This window comes from Heterocephalus glaber, unplaced genomic scaffold (genome assembly GCF_053883595.1).
Source record: "Heterocephalus glaber isolate CG9 unplaced genomic scaffold, H.glaber_assembly_v1.0 deba00001444, whole genome shotgun sequence".
NCBI classification, from domain to species: domain Eukaryota; kingdom Metazoa; phylum Chordata; class Mammalia; order Rodentia; family Bathyergidae; genus Heterocephalus; species Heterocephalus glaber.
The window spans coordinates 27,032,832-27,051,815 of record NW_028258297.1 but is presented as its reverse complement, the minus strand read 5'-3'; the positions used below and the strand labels follow the sequence as shown (position 1 = coordinate 27,051,815).

At 41.5% G+C, this 18,984-nt stretch overlaps 1 long non-coding RNA gene across 1 annotated transcript in view; it reads right to left on the bottom strand.

The window, feature by feature from the left end:
* Window positions 1-705: 705 nt before the first annotated feature.
* The window catches only part of LOC106009455 (uncharacterized), a 28,779-nt gene continuing 10,500 nt past the window's right edge, over window positions 706-18,984 (bottom strand). The window contains exons 2-4 of the long non-coding RNA XR_015452346.1: window positions 3,962-3,997; window positions 2,228-3,010; window positions 706-791 (exon numbers count right to left, since the gene is read on the bottom strand). This is a non-coding gene — a long non-coding RNA (uncharacterized LOC106009455). The remainder of the gene's footprint in view (window positions 792-2,227; window positions 3,011-3,961; window positions 3,998-18,984) is intronic.

Sequence of the window (18,984 nt, the reverse complement as noted above, 5' to 3'; positions counted from 1 at the left end):
TGCTCACTTTTCATTGCTATTTGGAATCCTATTTTATACTCGTTCACATTCAGTCAAGAGTGTTTTTATTGGTGAGGTGAATTTCTTGTAGACAAAGTGTAAATGAAATCTTTCAAACACTAGTATATTCTGGTCAAATGATGTCTATCCTAATTCTGACTACTATATTAGGTGGACAGTTGTTCAAAGATTATGATAAACAAAGAGACAGACCTTAATGTCCTGTCCTACGTCTTAGGTCACATCATGCTGCCTCTTCTGTGAAATCCCTTCAGGTGCAGACAAAGAATGGTGGGGCATGCAGGGAAGGAAGAATTGGGCAACAATAAGATAGAAGGAAGGAAAGAAATAGACTCTGGTGAGAAGGGGCCCATGAATATATTTGTGTCCCAAGAAAGCAGGTTCAACTATGCTGGAAATATTAGGGATGCTTCAGAATGGACAACTTGCTATCACTTGCTGTATATATTGTTTCCTGAAATTTTCACAAATATTAATTTATATTCTGAAATTTTAAATTAATTTATATTCTATATTATATTTCTTTAACTTGCAGTTTTTTCCACAAAGTCCAAGAAAGTACTAGGATAGTACCTGAAAGTGAAAGAATGACCCTACCTTTCTAACTGAGAGCTGGCTTTGGCAAAATGTAGGAAAACATCCTTGAGAGAGAGAGACAGGTGGAAATCAGAAATGGATGCTGATTATTTTATTAGAATATCGATGATGCAGTTATGACTGCGTTCTTCCAATGGGGTCATGTTCTGATGGACGTCACCTTGTTATTCAGTCTGTGAAAACAACAAAGCAAGAAGGTTACAGAGGAGAACTGACAGACAGGGCAAGAGGCTCCCAATATCTAGCTGCCCTCACAGAAGTGGGGCAGGTGAGACCCAGACATCTCTCCCTCTGACCTTGTCCTTCCCTTGTCCTTCCTAATTAATGCTTGTCAGTTCTTCTTAGGCACCGAGAAGATAATGTGCTCTAAATCGTTCTTTGTGAAATGAAGAAACAAAGATGATTCTTAAACTGTTTATCTTTTAATTGCTACAGAAATTTATCAAAGGTGTATTTACAAAGAGGATCAGTGCATCATCCTAATACCAGCAATGAAATTTCAACCAATCAAAGTGTTAACTAACAGGATTGGATTGATTCAAAATTATGGTATAATTACACAGTCAAATACTATAAAATTTTTTAAATATAGTAAGGAAGATTGATGGCAAAGGAGGAGAAAGGAAGAGAGGAGGAAAAGAAAAATAAAGATGGAAAGAGGGATGGCTGGAAGACAAATGCAGAAAGAGAATGGTAGAAAGGAAAGGAAAAAGTGGAGGAGGGAAAGAGGGCTAAAGTAAGGAAGGAAAGAGAAAGACAATAGAAAGATCTGAATAACTCTGTGAGCTGACTTAGATGTTTTCTACAAAATATGTTATGCCCAGTGGGCCACGCAGATCCTTTGTGGAATTGTTTTTAGGCCAGAATATCAGCATGACTTGCTTATGTGTGTACAACTGTTTCAAAGAAGATGTGTGCAGGAAGTGATGATGCTGTGGGCTGGGGCTGTGGGAGGTGGGATAAGACCAGCCTACCAGATTTGGCTTCATCCCCTTCTCTTCCAGGACCTTCTTTTCCATCTTGGGCATGGATCCCATTCATGGTAAGGATGTTCAAGTCAAGGTGGCATATAAGAGCACAGACATGAATGTGACTGAGCAGGAGCACTGGCACTGCCAGTTGTGGTGTGAGATGGAACTGAGCTAAGCATGGTCAGGTGGAAATGTGACATTGGAAGTCACTGGCTCTGAGAAGGAGGCAGAGGACCAAGGGGAGAACATGGCACAGCTTGCTCTAAAGAATGCCCCTAATCATTTGGCAAAAGGCAATTCTGGGGGCATCATTCCTGAAAATCACTACTATCATGGGAGGTTTGTAAAAAGAAATGGTCTTGGCACACTAACCCAGAAAATCTGAATGGTAACACTGAAAATTGGGCTTCACTGACCACATCACCTGAACTACATGACAGATGAATGGCTGTCACCCTGCACTTTAGTAAGTATAGGACTTAGGACCAGTGTTGAAGAGAGGGCTTAAATCCCACCTGGAACTGCAATGAGATCATTGAGCTCAATCCCTGGGATATTCTGGGTGGTTTATCCCTTTAGGGAAGTGGGGAGCAAAGTGGGGCCTTCCAGGATGCCACGAGGAAAATACAGCTGCTTACCTTCTTACTGGGGTGGACCTTGCTGGTTTCCAGTATCAGGAGGACGATTAGGCTGCTGCGGGCCTCCTGGTAAGGGTGGACCTTGCTTATATAAGGAATGAGGGGGGCGATTCTGGGGGCCTTCAGGTGGGGGTGGACCCTGTGGTTTTCCAGGAGGAAGAGGAGGAGGAGGAAGACCATTGGGCTGCTGTGGCCCTGGTCGGGGTGGACCTTGCTTATTTATGGAATGAGGGGAGTGATTCTGTGGGCCTCCTTGTTGGGGTGGGCCCTGCTGGTTTCCAGGAGGAGGAGGACCACTGAGCTGTTATTGACCTCCTGGTGGGGGTGAACCTTGCTTATTTAAGGAACAATGGGGGCGATTCTGTGGGCCTTCTTGTTGGGGTGGGCCTTCTTGTTGGTGTGGGCCCTGCTGGTTTCCAGGAGGAGAAGGACCATTGGGCTGCTGCTGACCTCTTGTTTGAGGTGGACCTTGCCTATATAAGGAATGAGAGTGATGTTTCTGTTTCTTGACTCCATGTTCAGGTGTTCCCTGATCTTGTCCAGGAGGAGGAGTTGGAGGAGGCTTCAGATGACCTCTATGATGGGGTGGTCTTGGATATGGTCCAGGGAGAGGAAGCCGAGGATTTCGCTGGGGTGGTTTCTTCTGTATGCAATCATCCTCATCTTTGGAATCACCTTCATCTTTATCATTAACTTCATCTTCTCTTTTGCTTCCATCTTCAACGTCATCATCTACTGGAGTCTCATGTGCCAAATCAAAGCCTTAGCATTGGTCCTCAAACTCTGTGTAGTCATAGCAAAGGATAGATGAGATCAGTGGTAGAAGACTCTCCTTGTCTTTAACTGTCTGACATTTTCACAGGCTCCCCTTCCAGGCTAGCCTCTTGACTCCTTTCCTCTCACCCATTGCCTTTCCACAGAGAGCTTCTCTAAACCCATGCACTAAACACAGCCAACATGTGCAAAACCTCATCTACTGGCACCTAAGAGTACAACTTTCTGCATTTGCAAAAAAAAGACAAGTTGGACACCTGGAGTTCACCAAGGACATGGCTAAGACAGATAAGAAGCAAAGGGGAAGGATTATCATGTATATTGCCAGTTGTATTAATGGAGACAGTATTGTAATAACTGTCTCCCTGTGAACCCAATCCAGGACACCTCAGTCCTATGTGGAAATTAAGCTAGGTGCTGAGCGAGAGCCCTGGACTAATGTGGAGAAAAACCTCAGAGATAGAAGAGACAGAAAATGATGATTCATATAGGATCCTTTCATAAGTGGTGGCCATGTATTCATCATCTACAAGGACAGAGCTGAGTGGAGAAACATAGAAGCAAATGAGATAGTCCCATATTTCTGGGCATTTTACAGATAGCCATAGGAGTCTGAGAAGGAACATAGGCAAGGAAGCAACCAGGGAGTGACTCTCCGCTCCATAGAGGAGCTGAAGAGCAAAATCAGGAAGCATCGTGTGTCAGGAGTCACTTCTTTGTGAGGACACAGGGAGCCTCCTCCTGGTGTCACTAGAGCTGGTCCTCCCTGTTACTGAAATGGTGAACCAGCTCATGGTTCTCAGAATGGCAGATTGGGAGCATTTGTCTGTATCTCTAAGGGAAGTGTGATAATCAGTAATGCCCAAAATGAAATATTAACCTAATAAGACATTGCAGGATGGCAAAATACCTGAGGAAAGGAAGGAATAGAAAGTTGACTGAGGATGAATGGGCCTTTACCTGACACTAGGGAGGAAGAGTCTTCCCAGGTGACCCCTAGGAAAAAAAGCACAGATGAAGTGAAAATTTTGCTGTCATTCTTTGAGGGCTCACAGTTGCCCTACAAGGAAAGGTCATTTACAGTGCCAACAAGAACATCCCCAAGTGAACCCTCTGTAGTCCTCAGCCACTCTCTGTGCTCATCTCCTTGCAAAGGGAAGGAGGTCTAAGGGATTGCAGCGCAGCTGCTAGGCTGAGTCTCAACCACTTCTCACCAAACATTGTCAGTCCTCCTTTGGTCCTCCCTAGAATCCCTCAAACCTCACTGCTTCTTCTTGTCAAGTATTCCAGTTATTTTGATATCATATTTCTTGTTGCTTTGCCCTCATCCTTCATTAAATCCTTTGCTTAAGTCAATGTCCTGCCTCAAGAAGGGAAACTAGCCTTATGCAGTTGTGGACAGAGTTACACAACTCCTCCCTGCACACTGAAATATTGCATGTGGTGGAAAGAAAACTAGGAAAATGATCCCCGATGTTTCTTCATCACTGCACCAATAGTGAAGTCTGTTATCCAGTTCAGTGTCTCTCATATGGCTCTTCTGTGTGTTCATCTCTGTTGTGAGCCCTTAATTCCCTTGGCTGAAAGGCTCCCAGCACCCCACCCAGATTTAGGTCATATCCTTACAGCTGGGGTCCCCAGGATGGATCCTCCCATCATCCCGCCCATCCTTCACAGCACAGAGAGCTCTATCGACAAACACAAAGCTGATATGTTCATTTCTCTGATCAAGGATTATAGTGGTGCCCCTATTACTTTTCATAAAAGTAGAAGGTCTGGATGTGGAATGGGGACAGAATGGATCTTAACCCTGCCTTAAGAACTCCACCAGCCTGGCTTTTCTTTTGTAGCTTTCCCTTTGTGATGCACCATCTCCGCCTCTGCTGTGTGGTCTCCTGAGTCCCAAGCAGAGTCCCATCACTACCTCACAACCCTCTCCTCTACCTTTGTATGAGCTCTGAGCTGAGCTCAGGGCCAGCAGGGCCGCTGTCAGTAGGACCACCAGCATCTTGCAGGAGACCCTGGAGCTGCTCTCAAGTCTGTGCTGGGGAAACCAGGAAGATCCCATTATGAGGGGGAGCAGTACAATGGCACCTTCAGCTCCACACTCTGTGACCTCACAACTAAAATACCAGGATGACTTGCATCCCTTGTTTCTGTCTGGGACTACAGCCCTGAAGGATGCATGGGAAGGAGGTTGTCATTGATTTCTAAAAGTTGCAACGTGTGACTAGGACAGCAGGATTGAAGGAACTTTGTCCAAGCCATAAGCACAGCTAACAGAAATGAAGTTGCATCATTATTTGAGCTGCCATGTGCTTGCCCATGCTGTGCCTTTGTCCTGTCCTCTGCATTTGTATTTGAATTTAGGGCTTGATGTGAACATGTACATTCAGGCCAGCAGAGATCCTGTCACCCTAATTGCCCTGGTCAATAGCTAGGGCTGTAATTATACCAGACACTTCCTGAGCTGTGACCTATGCTCCCCTGTTTGTGTATTCCACTGAAGCTTTGATGATATACACTGCATGTCTTCTCAACTTGGGAAAGGGTTAGGAGACTCCACATGGACATATGGGTACTAAAGGTTCACCTCAAAATGCTCAGACTCAAAGATTGTCCAGGATTCCCTGCATCTGGCCCTCATCGGGGAAGCTTTGGTGTCATGGAAACAAATTCCTTACACCAAGTGTTCTTACTAATGTTCTTGGGAGTTACTAAAGGAAAATGACCACAGGTCACCATGCGTCATTACAGATATGCAGACTAATAGCCCCCTGGTGTTTTGTCTAGATATGCCTAGACTCTTCTCTATTCTTTCCTTTTATAGAATGTTTTGCATGAATGGGCTTAGGCATATTACTTTTGGAACCTTGTGAATCACCACCACTGAAAATTGATTGGCCCCTGCTGCAGACAGGCAGGTCTGTGCATGCCCTACTGAGGTCCCAAGTCACGGAGAACATGCAGAATCAGCCCACACCCCAGCAACAATCCACTGGACCCCCACCCCTGCTCCTCTGTACAGCCACCTGGTTCCACACTACAAAGACACAGAGGACACTGAACCACCAGACCACAGTACTGAGTCCCACTGCTCCCGGCCCAGAAGTAGAGGCTTCTGAACCGCCGGCCCACTGCTCCTGGTCCAGAAGAAGGGGCTTCCTGGCCACTATCGCTCCCGCTGCTCCCAGCCCAGAGGAAAGGGCTTTTGGGCCACCCTCTGTCCTGCCACTCCTGGCCCAGAGGAAGGGGCTTCTGAGCCGCCATCCCATTGCTCCTGGCCCAGAGGAAGGGGCTTCCCAGCCACCATCCCTCCCACTTCTCCCAGCCCACAGGAAAGGGCTTTTGGGCCACCAACCCTACCACTGCTCCCGGCCCCTGTCCCACCTCTCCCAGCTCAGAGGAGGTAATCCGTGCAGGCGCCAACAACTTCCCCCCAGTCAAAATGAGAAAACACGTAAATAAGTCTCAAAACCAGACTTCCAGATCACCTACAGGAACCCCAAAGGGAAATGAGATGGAACCCTCTGATACTCAACCACCTGGACCCAGTGAACTGGCAACAAAAGGGGATCTGGAAAAAATGAAATCAGAAATATCAGATAACAGGAGAAATTGTGCCCCTAGTGCAAGACATGATTAATAAATCTAGAGAGGAGCTCAGTAACATGATGAAATCCCAACATAAGAAACAAATGGAATCCATAAAACAGATGCAAATAGATTTCCAGGACATGAAAAACTCCATTGAAAGTCTACACAGCAGAATGGGCCAATGTGAGGACAGAATTTCAGATATAGAAGATATGATTGCAATTAGTGACCAGAAAAAGAAAAATTGCTTCAAAATTATAAGGGAATATGAGAAATCAATCCAGCAGCTGCTAGATGATGCAAAGAAGAATAACATAAGACTGATTGGGCTCAATGAAGAAACAGGAGAGAGTGCAGATGACATAAAAGATCTCTTCACAGAAATAATGGCAGAAAACTTGCCAAGCAGGGGAAAAGAGCTTGACATACAGATAAGTGAGGCATATAGGACTCCAGATAACCTTGATCAAAAAAAACTACACATAGGCACATAATTGTTAAGATTCCAGAAACTCAACAGAAGAACAAAGTTCTACAAGCAGTTAGAGAAAAGACACAAATCACATACAAAGAAAAGCCCATCAGAATCACAGCAGACTTCTCAACACAAACCATCAAGGCAAGAAGAGCTTGGAGTGACATATTCCAAGCCCTAAAAGAAAACAGCTTCCAACCCAGATTGATGTACCCTGCAAAACTATCTTTCAAAATGGATGGAAAAATATGATACTTCCATGACAAAGAGCACCTTAGGAACTTCATAAATACCAAACCAGCACTCCAAAGAATTTTACACAATAGGCTAGGAACAGACAGTGAGGATCACAACCCCAGGAAGCAAAGCAGAATGAACCCATCTGGCATGACAAGAAATTAAATGTAAATGGGGAGAACCCAACAAAAAGAAAAGGTCATGGCAATGACAAGTCAATACGTTTCAGTTATAACCATCAATGTTAATGGTCTCAATTCACCAATCAAAAGAAATAGACTAGCAGAATGGGTCAAGAAGCAATATCCAACAATATGCTGCATACAAGAAACACACTTAATTCAAAAGGAAATTCATAGACTGAAAGTTAAAGGGTGGAAAACAATACTCCATGCAACAGGAACCCGAAAAATGCAGGAGTAGCTATCTTCTTGGCAGATCAAGTAGATTTCAAACCAACACTGATTAAGAGAGACAAAGAAGGACACCACATCCTTGTAAAGGCAAGAATCCAAGAGGAAGAGATGACAATCATAAATATCTATACACCAAACTCTAGTGCACCCAACTATATAAAACCAATACTAACAGACATGAAAAGTCATATATGCACTAATACAATTGTAGTGGGGGACCTCAACCTCCACTGTCACAAGTAGATAAATCAACTAGACAAAAAATAAGTAATGAAATACTAGAACTCAATCGAACACTTGAACAAATGAACTTAACAGATATTTACAGAGTTTTCCACCCCACAAAATCAGAATACACATTCTTCTCAGCTGCACATGGGTCATTCTCCAAAATAGACCACATACTCACACATAGAACATGTTTAAGTAAGTGCAAAGAATTGAAGTTATCCCCTGTATATTATCAGTCCACAGTGCGATGAAATTGGAGATCCATAGCAAAAGAAACTCAAAAAATTTCATAAACACATGGAAATTGACCAACACACTTCTGAATAACCAATGGGTCACAGAGGAAATTAAAGAAGAAATCAGAAAGTTCCTTCAATTAAATGACAATGACAAGACAACATATCAGAAGCTATGGGACACAATGAAAGCAGTCTTATGAGGGAAATTCATAGCAGTGAATATGCATATTAGGAAAACAACACAAGCCCAATTAAACAACTTGATGCTGAACTTCAAGCTTCTAGAAAAAGAAGAACAGGACAACCCCAAAGCTCATACAAGGGAGGAAATTATAAAGATTAGAGGAGAAATCAATGCAATGGAGACTAAGAGAATGATACAAAAAATCAATGAAGCCAAGAGTTGGTTCTTCAAAAGAATCAACAAAATTGACAAACCTTTAGCCAACCTTATCAGAAAAAGGAAAGAAAAGGCCCAAATCCATGCAATTAGGAATGAAAAGGGTGAAATTACAACAGACCCAGCAGAAATACAGAGGATCATCAATACCTACTTCCAGAACCTATATGTCAATAAGATGGACACCACAGAAGAAATGGACAGATTCCTAGATACATATGAATTACCAAAGTTGAAAGAAGCAGACCTAAAAATTCTGAATAACACAATATCAACCAATGAAATTGAAAATGTAATTAAAAACTTATCAACTAAGAAAAGCCCAGGCCCTGATGGTTTCACTGCTGAATTCTACAAGACATTTAGAGAGGAACTGATGCCACTAATGTTTAAACTCTTCAATGAAATTGAAAGGGAAGCAGTACTCCCAAATTCATTCCTGGAAGCAAGCATCACCTTGATCCCCAAAGCAGAGAAAGACCCAACTAAAAAAGAGAACTATAGGCCAATCTCACTAATGAACATAGATGCAAAAATCCTTAATAAGATACTGGCAAACAGAATGCAGAAGATCATCAAGAAGATCATACACCCTGATCAAGTGGGATTCATCCCAGGGATGCAGGGATGGTTCAATACACGAAAATCAATCAATGTAATACACTATATCAATAGAGCCAAGGACAAAAACCATATGATTATCTCCATAGATGAAGAAAAAGCATTTGACAAAATCCAACATGCATTTATGATAAAAACCCTACAAAAAATTGGAATAGATGGTCTCTACCTCAAACTGATAGAAGCCATCTATGAAAACACAACAACCAATATCATACTAAATGGTCCAAAACTGAAATCCTTCACGCTAAAATCAGGAACAAGACAAGGATGTCCACTATCACCACTCTTATTCAATATAGTTCTGGAAAAATTAGCCACAGCAATTAGACAAGAGAAAGAAATAAAAGGAATAAAGATAGGAAATGAAGAAGTCAAATTGTCATTATTTGCAGATGACATGATACTCTATATAGAAAACCCCAAGAACTCCACCAAAAGTCTTCTAGACTTAGTAACCAAATTCAGTCAAGTTGCTAGTTACAAGGTCAACACACAAAAATCAATAGCTTTCCTCTACACCAATAACAGACTCACTGAGAGAGAAATAGGGCAAATAATTCCTTTCACAATAGCATCCAAAAAACTGAAATACCTAGGAATCAACCTAACAAAAGAAATCAAAGACCTCTTCTCTGAAAACTATGGCACTCTGAAAAGAGAGATTGAAGATGATATCAGAAAATGGACAGACATTCCCTGCTCCTGGGCAGGAAGGATTAATATAGTGAAAATGGCCATATTTCCAAAAGTGCTATATAGATTCAGTGCAATCCCAATTGAAATTCCAGAAATATTCTTCATGGACCTGGAAAATACAATCCAAAAATTCATTTGGAACAAGAAGAGACCCAGAATAGCAAAAGCAATTCTAGGTAGCAGAGACATGGCAGAGGGTATCACAATCCCCAACCTGCAACTATACCACAAAGCTACTGTGATTAAAACAGCATGGTACTGGCAAAGAAACAGACCTGAGGACCAGTGGAACAGATTAGAAGATGCAGAAACAACGCCAGACACACTCAGCCATCTCATCTTTGATAAAGGAGCCAAAAACCCTCACTGGAGGAAAGATAGCCTCTTTAATGAATGATGCTAGAAAAATTGGCCTTCAGCTTGCCAAAGATTAAAACTAGACTTGTGTCTCTCACCATGTACTAAACTAAAATCAAAATGGATTAAAGATCTAAATATTAAAATAGAAACTCTGAACCAGTTGGAACAGAGGTTAGGTAGAATCCTTGAAGACATCGGTGTAGGAAAAGATTTTATGAACAAAACCTCAGTTGCCTGTGAACTAGCACAAACAATCAACAAGTGGGATCTCTTCTTATTAAAAGGCTTCCACACAGCAAGAGAAACCACCAGCAGTGTGAAGAGACAACCCACAAGGTGGGAAAAAATCTTCACCTGCTCTTCTTCAGACAAAGGTCTACTATCTCGAATCTATAAAGAACTTAAAAAGGTTAGACCTCCCAAATTTAAAGACCCAATCCAAAAATGGGCATCTGAAATGAACAGACATTTGTCAGACAAAGAAGTAGAAATAGCAAATAAATACATGAAAATATGTTCAACATCACTGGTCATTCGAGAGATGCAAATGAAAACAAGGCTGATACTCTGCTTCACTCCAGAAAGAATGGCTGCTATCAAGAAATCAACCAATAACAAATGCTGATGGGGCTGTGGGGAAAGAGGAACCCTGCTCCACTGCTGGTGAGAGTGTAGACTGGTGCAAGCACTGTGGAAATCAGTATGGAGATACCTCAAAGAAGTAGGACTGGAAGTCCCATTTGACCCTGCTATTCCACTGCTGGGGATCTTCCCCAAAGAATTAAAAGAATCATACCACAGTGACATATGTGCATCCATTTTCATAGCAGCACAGTTTGTAATAAAACTTGGAAACAGCCCAAATGCCCATCAACTGGAGGCTAGATAAAGAAAATGTGGTTTTTTAATAAAATGGAGTACTACTCAGCCATAAAAAATGAGAAATTAGAGAGATTTATAGCTAGGTGAATGCACATTGAGGCGATACTCTTAAGTGAAATAAATAGGACACACATGTATAAATACCGAATAGTTTCTCTGGTGTGAGAAACTGAAAGTGTAAATAAGGACTATATGTATAATAGGTCATGTGAAATAGGAAGAAAAGGGGCAAAGGGGAAGGAAGTGGCAGGGCCAGGGGAAAGGATAGAAGGGAGTGGGATTAATACGAGAAAATGGAAAAATAGGAACAAAATCTTTGTAAATAGGGAGGACTTGAGGGGTTGAAGGGAGGGCTGGGCAAGGGTGAAAAATAAGAACCAAGAGAGACTATGTAAAGGTGCAAATTTCCAATGATGAATGTCATTATATTGTATACCTAAAATGCAGCAATGATTAGAATGAATAATCGATAATGCAAAATAGGAAGCAAAGGTCCAAAGGGGTAGGGTTAGTGGGAGGGTCAGGGGTAAGGAAAGAAGGGAAAGGAAGAAGGATGAGAAATGGAAAAAATGGAAATAAAGTCTTTGTAAATAGGGAAGGGTGGAGGGGGTGAATGGAGGGCTAGGAATGGGGAAAAAATAAGAACCAAGATGCATTATATAAAGGTACAATTCCCAATGAGAAATGTAATTGTGTTGTATACCTACAATGTACCAATAAAAGAATTTAATTTTAAAAAAAGAGAAATTTTTCTCAAGTTTAGAAAATAACACATTACATGATAAGAAAGTTTTAAGTCCCTAAAGAATTTATTATTTTCTATCAGTTTGTTCAGTCCTATCTAATTAATTCTTGTCCTACTTGATGTTGGCTTCGTCGTTCTATGAACTTGTTCAGTATTTTCATTAGAATTCTGGAAATTCATAACCGGTCTGATTGTATGATCTTAAAATTTTCAGAAACTTCTGCTCATCAGAGTTCTTTCTGTGAAATCCTTGAAGAAAAAACATTGTAGGATCATAATTGCTTGCAAAAGCTTTCAGGGAAGTACCAGAATGAGATCATCAATGCCCTGTAAAAGACAAGCCTTCAAATGTGAAGGTTAAAATTCAGAGGGGAGGGCCAGGGATTTAGCCCAGTGGTTTTGCTGCCTGCTACACAAGCACAAGGACCCGAGTTCGATCCACGGTACAGAAGGGAGCTCATTGTTATGTAAGTGACAAGGAAATTTGGTTACCTATACAGCCTATATTTTAACATAGTCACCGAAATTATAACTAGTTGCCCCATGAAAGCATAGTTTTAGGAAATGTTTAATTTCTGGGACAGTGATGTATTTTGTTTTGTTTATTTTTATTTATTTATTTTTATACTAGTGTAGAACCTAAGACCTTCACATGCACACGTGTTATTATTCATTATTTTTTGTTACAGAGTCTCACTAAGTTGCGAAGGGCGGTTTTGAACTTGTGATCCTCCTGCCTCAGCCTGTCTGAGTGCTGGGATTATTGGTGTGTACCATTCTACTGGCTGGAACACATATGAATAACATATATCCATGTAACACAAAAGTTATTTCTTATTTTATGCTCTTTCCCATGCAAATTTAACAGGTCAAAAAATGCTATTAAGTTTACTATATCTCTTTTATAAGAATATATTCTTACATTATTTCACAGGCATATTTCAGAGTATGAAAAAAATTTGGAATTTGATTTGGTGAACTTGTCAGAAATGTCACAAATTAAATAGGATCACACATCAATGTGAAACAATACCAAAGTGACAAAAATTTTTTTTAAATGAATAAACCAAGGGAAGAGGGTGGGGAAGTGTTAGCTGCTTTGAAAATAGAGAAAATTGACTTTTGTTAAATGATCCAGGGGTACTAGACCAAAACACAAAGCACAAGCAATTATGTCCATAAAACACAAAATCTTTGTTTCTTGGGCAAGTTACTTAAGAGGCAGAGAAAAACTATGTTTTTCAAATTAACAGTTCAAGAGAACTTGGTCATTTTGACAGACAGAAAATCAGCTTCTAGCTTTACACCAATACATTTTAGATTTCATGTGAAGGGAAATAAGGACCACCATGCCTATAGTGTGATCACTATTGTGTAAAAAATGTATCCAGAGTAAAAGGAAAAAAGCAAAACATGAATAATATTTATCACTATTGAGAATATGTGTATTTGTCCACACATTCCTAGTGTATTCAAGGTTTCTACAATTAAAAAAATAAACTCTTTCTAGAAAATATCAATTGACATTAGTTTAAGGTTGGTATATTTACAGTGTAACCAGTGTTGTCAGGATGCTGTAGCAGAGGTATTTATGAGCTCCATTCCTACAGCATGAAGAACTGCTCACAGAGGGGCATGACAGTGCAAGCCCAACAAATGCAGAGTCATTTACTGGAGTATTCAAGGAGAAAGCTTTTGCTCTTTCTCCAGGGCCACCACTCTACCTGTGAAGCAGCCCCAAATAGATTGGATGAGCATCTGCTTTTGTCAGCAATGGGTGGTTCACAAAGGGGCAGAAATTCTGTCTAAGGAAGCCCTGATGAACAAACACAGGCATCACCGCAAGGCAGGCAGAGCCGCAGGAACATGAGCTGTGTCTTCGTCCCTCCTCACTCACTCATCAGCGACTCTGATGCTGGACCCTTGGCTTATTCTCTGCCTATTACAAGGACCACCGCATCTCTAGGTGTCCTCTAGATGTTTTGATCTGGAAAATAAATCCAGTCTTCTCAGAGGAGTCAAAGACTTCAGAGAGAAAACTGTCCAATAATTCTTCATGTCTAAAGTGAACAGATTTTCGTTTCTAGAAAGATGCAGTTTATGTATTTGCCCTATTCCTCCCGCTAAGTCTGACTCAGAACCCTCATTATATGGAAAGCAAGCATGAGAAGACTCTGAAGATGGGAGAGAAGAAAGCAAATGGGGAAGGGATTAAAGAAATGATCAGGTGGTTCTTTTTCTATGTGTTCTTTTTCTCCCAGGGATTGAAGTCAGGACCTTGCACTTGTGAGGCAGGCATGGAGCCACTGAGCTAAATCCCCAGCCCTATGTGTTCTTTTTGGCTTTATGATTCAGAGCTGTAGCTAAGGAAACCAGCAACACAGAAATGTCAACAGACTGAAGTGAAAACCAACCATCCCAACAAAAGCTTATTGTTTCTCTTCAAAGGAGGCGGGTACATCCAGGCAAGGTGGAAAATGCTGAGACACTTAACATATACCACAGCTCAATGCCAAGAAAAGCTATGGCCCATGAGGGGAGCTGAGAAATCACCTTTGCCAGAATGCACCAGTGCCCTGACCTTTCCCAGAGTCCTCATAGAAGGCTGAGCAGAAACTGGAATGTTCATCCCCACTCAGGGCTCACGAACCCCTCATTCTCTGTCCTCAAGGTGCCAGTGACCCAGATGGGGAGCCTGGATCTCACCCAGCAGCGACAATGACCCCTCTTTACCACCAAGGGCAGATGTCAGCAGTGACCACAGGAAAAGCAGTCCGAGGGGCTCCCAGGGCTCCCTGACGTGGCTTCCCTGGATGCCTAGTACAGATGTGAAACTGCACACCTCACATGGCAGCAGTGAGCACCTCTCCCTGCATGAGTGTACCCAACGTGCACAGAAATTGCTGGGGAGAGTTCACTTCTACCCTCTCTTGGTAATAATCTCATGTCCTCAGCCCCTCTTTTTCCTTCTGGAGTGGTCTGAGAGAAAGTTGGCTAAGACAGTAGGTTTAAGTAAGACCCAGAGTCTCATTGTGTCTAAATTCTCTTGGGTCAGTCAAAAGTTGCTTATTCTTCCAAAATCTAGAAATCCCCAAGATGATCAGTAGAGGCCAGGACAGAGATTAGAGACGTCAGAACTACCTGACAAAGAGTTTTAAAGGAGTCACCATAAAGTTGCTTTGCTAAGCAATTACAAATAAGCCCGCAATAACTGAAACAGATAATCTCAGCTAAGAAATTAAAATGTATACAACAAGCAAATGGAAATTTTAGAACTGAAAGGTATAACTTCAATTGAAAAATAAAAGCTCAACTGATGGGCTCTGCAGCAAAGGACAAATATTAGTAAACGTGAAGATAAAAAACAGGGTGGGCTGAGCGTGGTGGTGCACACCTATAATCCCAGAATTTGGGAGGCTGAGGCAGGAGGATTACTGTGAGTTTGAGGTCAGCGTGGGCTACAGAGTGAGTTCCAGGCCAGTCTGAACTATACAGTCAGACTCTATCTCAGAAAACCAAAACAACAACAACAACAACAACAACAGCAACAACAAAAAACCAACCAGAAGTTACTTGACATGAACAATAGAAAAAAACAGAAAATATGTTTAACAGTCTCAGGAACCTAGGGGATTGTAACAAAAAACCTAATATCCATATATCAAGGTTTCTGACTCTCAGACAAATCTGAAACTTTCCAAATTTGAGAAAAGATATAAACCTACAGATTCTAAGGTGTACACAAACTCAGTGCCTCAGTTTTGACTAATAAACTAGGTGGTTTATAAACAACAGCAATTTATTTCTAAACTTCTGAATACTGGAAGCTCAAGGCCAGGATCCCAGCATAGATAGTCCCGTTCTGCTGAGCCCTTTTCTGGGTTGCTCATGCTGGCGTCTTGTATCCTCATGCACCACAAATCAGGAGGTGAGATCTCATGTCTTTGCACAAGGGCACTAAAGAGAGCATGAGATCACTATCCTCATGATTTAATCTAACCGTTTGTCATCTCCAAATACCACCACACTGAGGGTTAGGATTTCAACCTACAAATTTTGGAGGGGCATAAGCAGTTCATAACATGAACAAAGATAATCACAATAAAATCCACATTGTGGTACACTGCTGTCAAGAATCTTACAAGAATAGCTAGGGAAAAATAGGTTATTTGTGAGAGGGGGAGATGAAAGATGGGAACAGCATCAAAATACATGAACGCTATAAGGAAGGGACACATTTATTAAGTGTTGTGACCTAAGTGTGAATTCTGATTTCCATATCTGGTGGATTTAGCTTTCAGAAATGAAAGGGAAATAAAGAATTGGATGAAGGGAAACTAAGAGAACATCTTCACAGATCTATCTTTATAAATATTTTGAAACACCAAGAAAGAACCATGGGAAGGGGAAATATGGGCAAGTACAAAACACCTTCTAATTCCTCTTTATTTTCTTAAATATGTAGGACAGTTAGAGTGAAATATTTCATGTTCTCGCATGTGGTTCCACGTGGACAGTGAGAAATATTCAACCAATTACCTTATAAACAGAGGAGAGTGAAGGGACAGTGAGGAGGATGAAATTTCTACGCGTCTCTCAACGTGGCAAAACGCTGACCCTGTTGCACTATCCTCATATGTATGTTATGTAAAACCTACAGCACCTCCTCAAAAGTCTGTACAAAGAAAGATACACAAATACGTTATGGGTAAACCAAAATAGAGTTGTAAGATGATTTTTAAAGCAGTACAGAGGAATACAATTGTAGAAAACTGGGAAAAACTCAGTAAAAAATATAAGATACAGTGGAGGATTCATCTTCCATGTATCATTGACTGCATTAATATATATTCCCCAGAGTAAACCAAATGGTTAAAAATCAGGAAGTTCATACTTTAGACAAACAGGATACATTGCACTATTATCAAAATTTAGGATATTTATCTATCATATCTAAGTTGTAGATTAAATATTATTTTTAGATAAATATACAACACTTAATTTGTACATTAAATATTTTTACTTTACAAAATTTGTGGTTCAGCCTAGTTTTGTACAATTAACAACGCTGTATAAAGTATGTGCATTTTGCCAGTAACGTGTGTAAGGCTCTCAGTGCAGTCTTTTCCCCAAAATGGAAGCCTTGCCAGAAAACGCCCTCAGGAGGACAGTAGCTGAGTGGGCTCTGCTTGGCTGCCTCCTGGGACACAGGGCTGCTGCTTTTCCCGACACCCATGCTGTGCCTCAGGACTCATCTGTGCCCGGGCTTCCACTGTCACATACACCACAGTCAGCCGGGCACATGGCCAACTATGTCACAACCCCTTCAACCAAGTCAGTTATTCCCTAAGAAGCTGCTTCTGTCTGATGCATTCAGACTGGAAATATAACTTTTTCCATCCTGCGTACTTACGCATGCCTATGGAGTCCACTCACTCCTTTTCCTGGCTAAATATAGCAAATCATCCTAATGGTCGGTCATCAATTGTCAGGCTTTGAAATAAAAAACAAAATGGGTGGGGGGGTAGATAGTAAGGAGCAGAACAGAAATAGCCTTATCATCTCAGAAGAGGTTGAGGAAGCCTCAGAACTACTTTCTACTTAGAGGAAAAACAGTGAGACAAGGGGCTTGGTGGAGCCAGAGTAAAACATCCTACCCTCTGATGTACTCTTGTACAGCTCATCTAAGGCTGAGAGATGTATGGAATGTCATATAAAAAGCACTGGGGAGTGTGGAGTGTTTCTCCCTGAGGCTACTACTTACTACATTAAAAATTGTGTAAAGGAGTGTTCCATACCTTGGTGGATTGTTGGCTGAAATATAGTGAAGAGCAAAAAAAACCTTTCAAATGGATTTGGTGTAACTGACTCATTTGCAAGAAGAACCTGGGTGCCTAAGCAACACAGAGACAGTGAGAATCCCTTACTCCCCACTCCGGACCCACACACTACCTCGGGATTTATCACCTCCAACTTAAAGAGTCACAACTTCTGGGCTGGGGATTTAGCTCAGTGGTTCCGTCACTTGCCTCACAAGCGCAAGGAGCTGAGTTCATTCCCTGGTACCAAAAAAATAAAAAATAAAAAAGAGTCACAACTTCAAAGACATTTCTGCCACTGGAGTTTTGCATATGTATATTCCAAAGTACAAACATTTGCAATACCAACTAATTGTATATAAACTCATATGTATGATTTACAAAAATCTAGTATAATTATAAAAAGAGCCCAGGTAACTAACTGTCTTCAACCCCAGTGAATCTAACTGGGTCACAGGGAGTAAAGATGTGGGTCTTACTGGAAATTTGATAGTGGCTTCCACAAGATGTGTAACTCCTAGTCTGTAGATCCAGAAACAGTGTTGAGGTCCATGGCAAAGGAGAACTAAGGCTGCTAATCAAGTGGGCTGAAAAGAGAGAGACTATCCTGGATTACGCAGGTGGCCCAAAGTCATTACAAGGCCCTTAAATGTGGAAGGGGAGGCAGAGGATCATGCGCAAGGGTGAGGAGCTGGGATGTGAGAATCAACTGGCCATTGCTGATTCTGAAGATGGAAGAGGGCCAGGGAATGTGAACCAGAAAGTGGAATCTTTCCCTGGATCCTGCAGAAGGGAACTCAGCCCTCACACATGGATTCAACCCAAGGAGAACCATTTCTACTTTGGAGCTACAACACCACATGATAATAAGTTCAGGTGTGTTAGGCCACAAAACTTTTGGTGAAGTGTTCTAACACAATAGGAAAATGAATATACTTCCCACAGGATCATTTCCAGCTGTCCTGTTGCCCTTGATATGTGTTGGGTCGTAGTTATAAAGTAACAGAGAGATATAAAATTATTATTGTTAGGTACTACCACTTAGGCAACTAAGCTCTTCCCTCTAAGTAAAGCCACGTCCAAATGCAGTTCCAATGAACATTTATTATCCCCATATTAAGGGAAAACAGCCAAGAAATGCTCCTCTCCCATCTGTGAACAGCTCCCTCTGCCTAGCCAGGATGGTTTCCTTGCTGTTTCTCCTCAGCTGGGTACAGTGCATATTTCACCAGTTTTCTACTATGAGCCTCTTGTAGCATAGT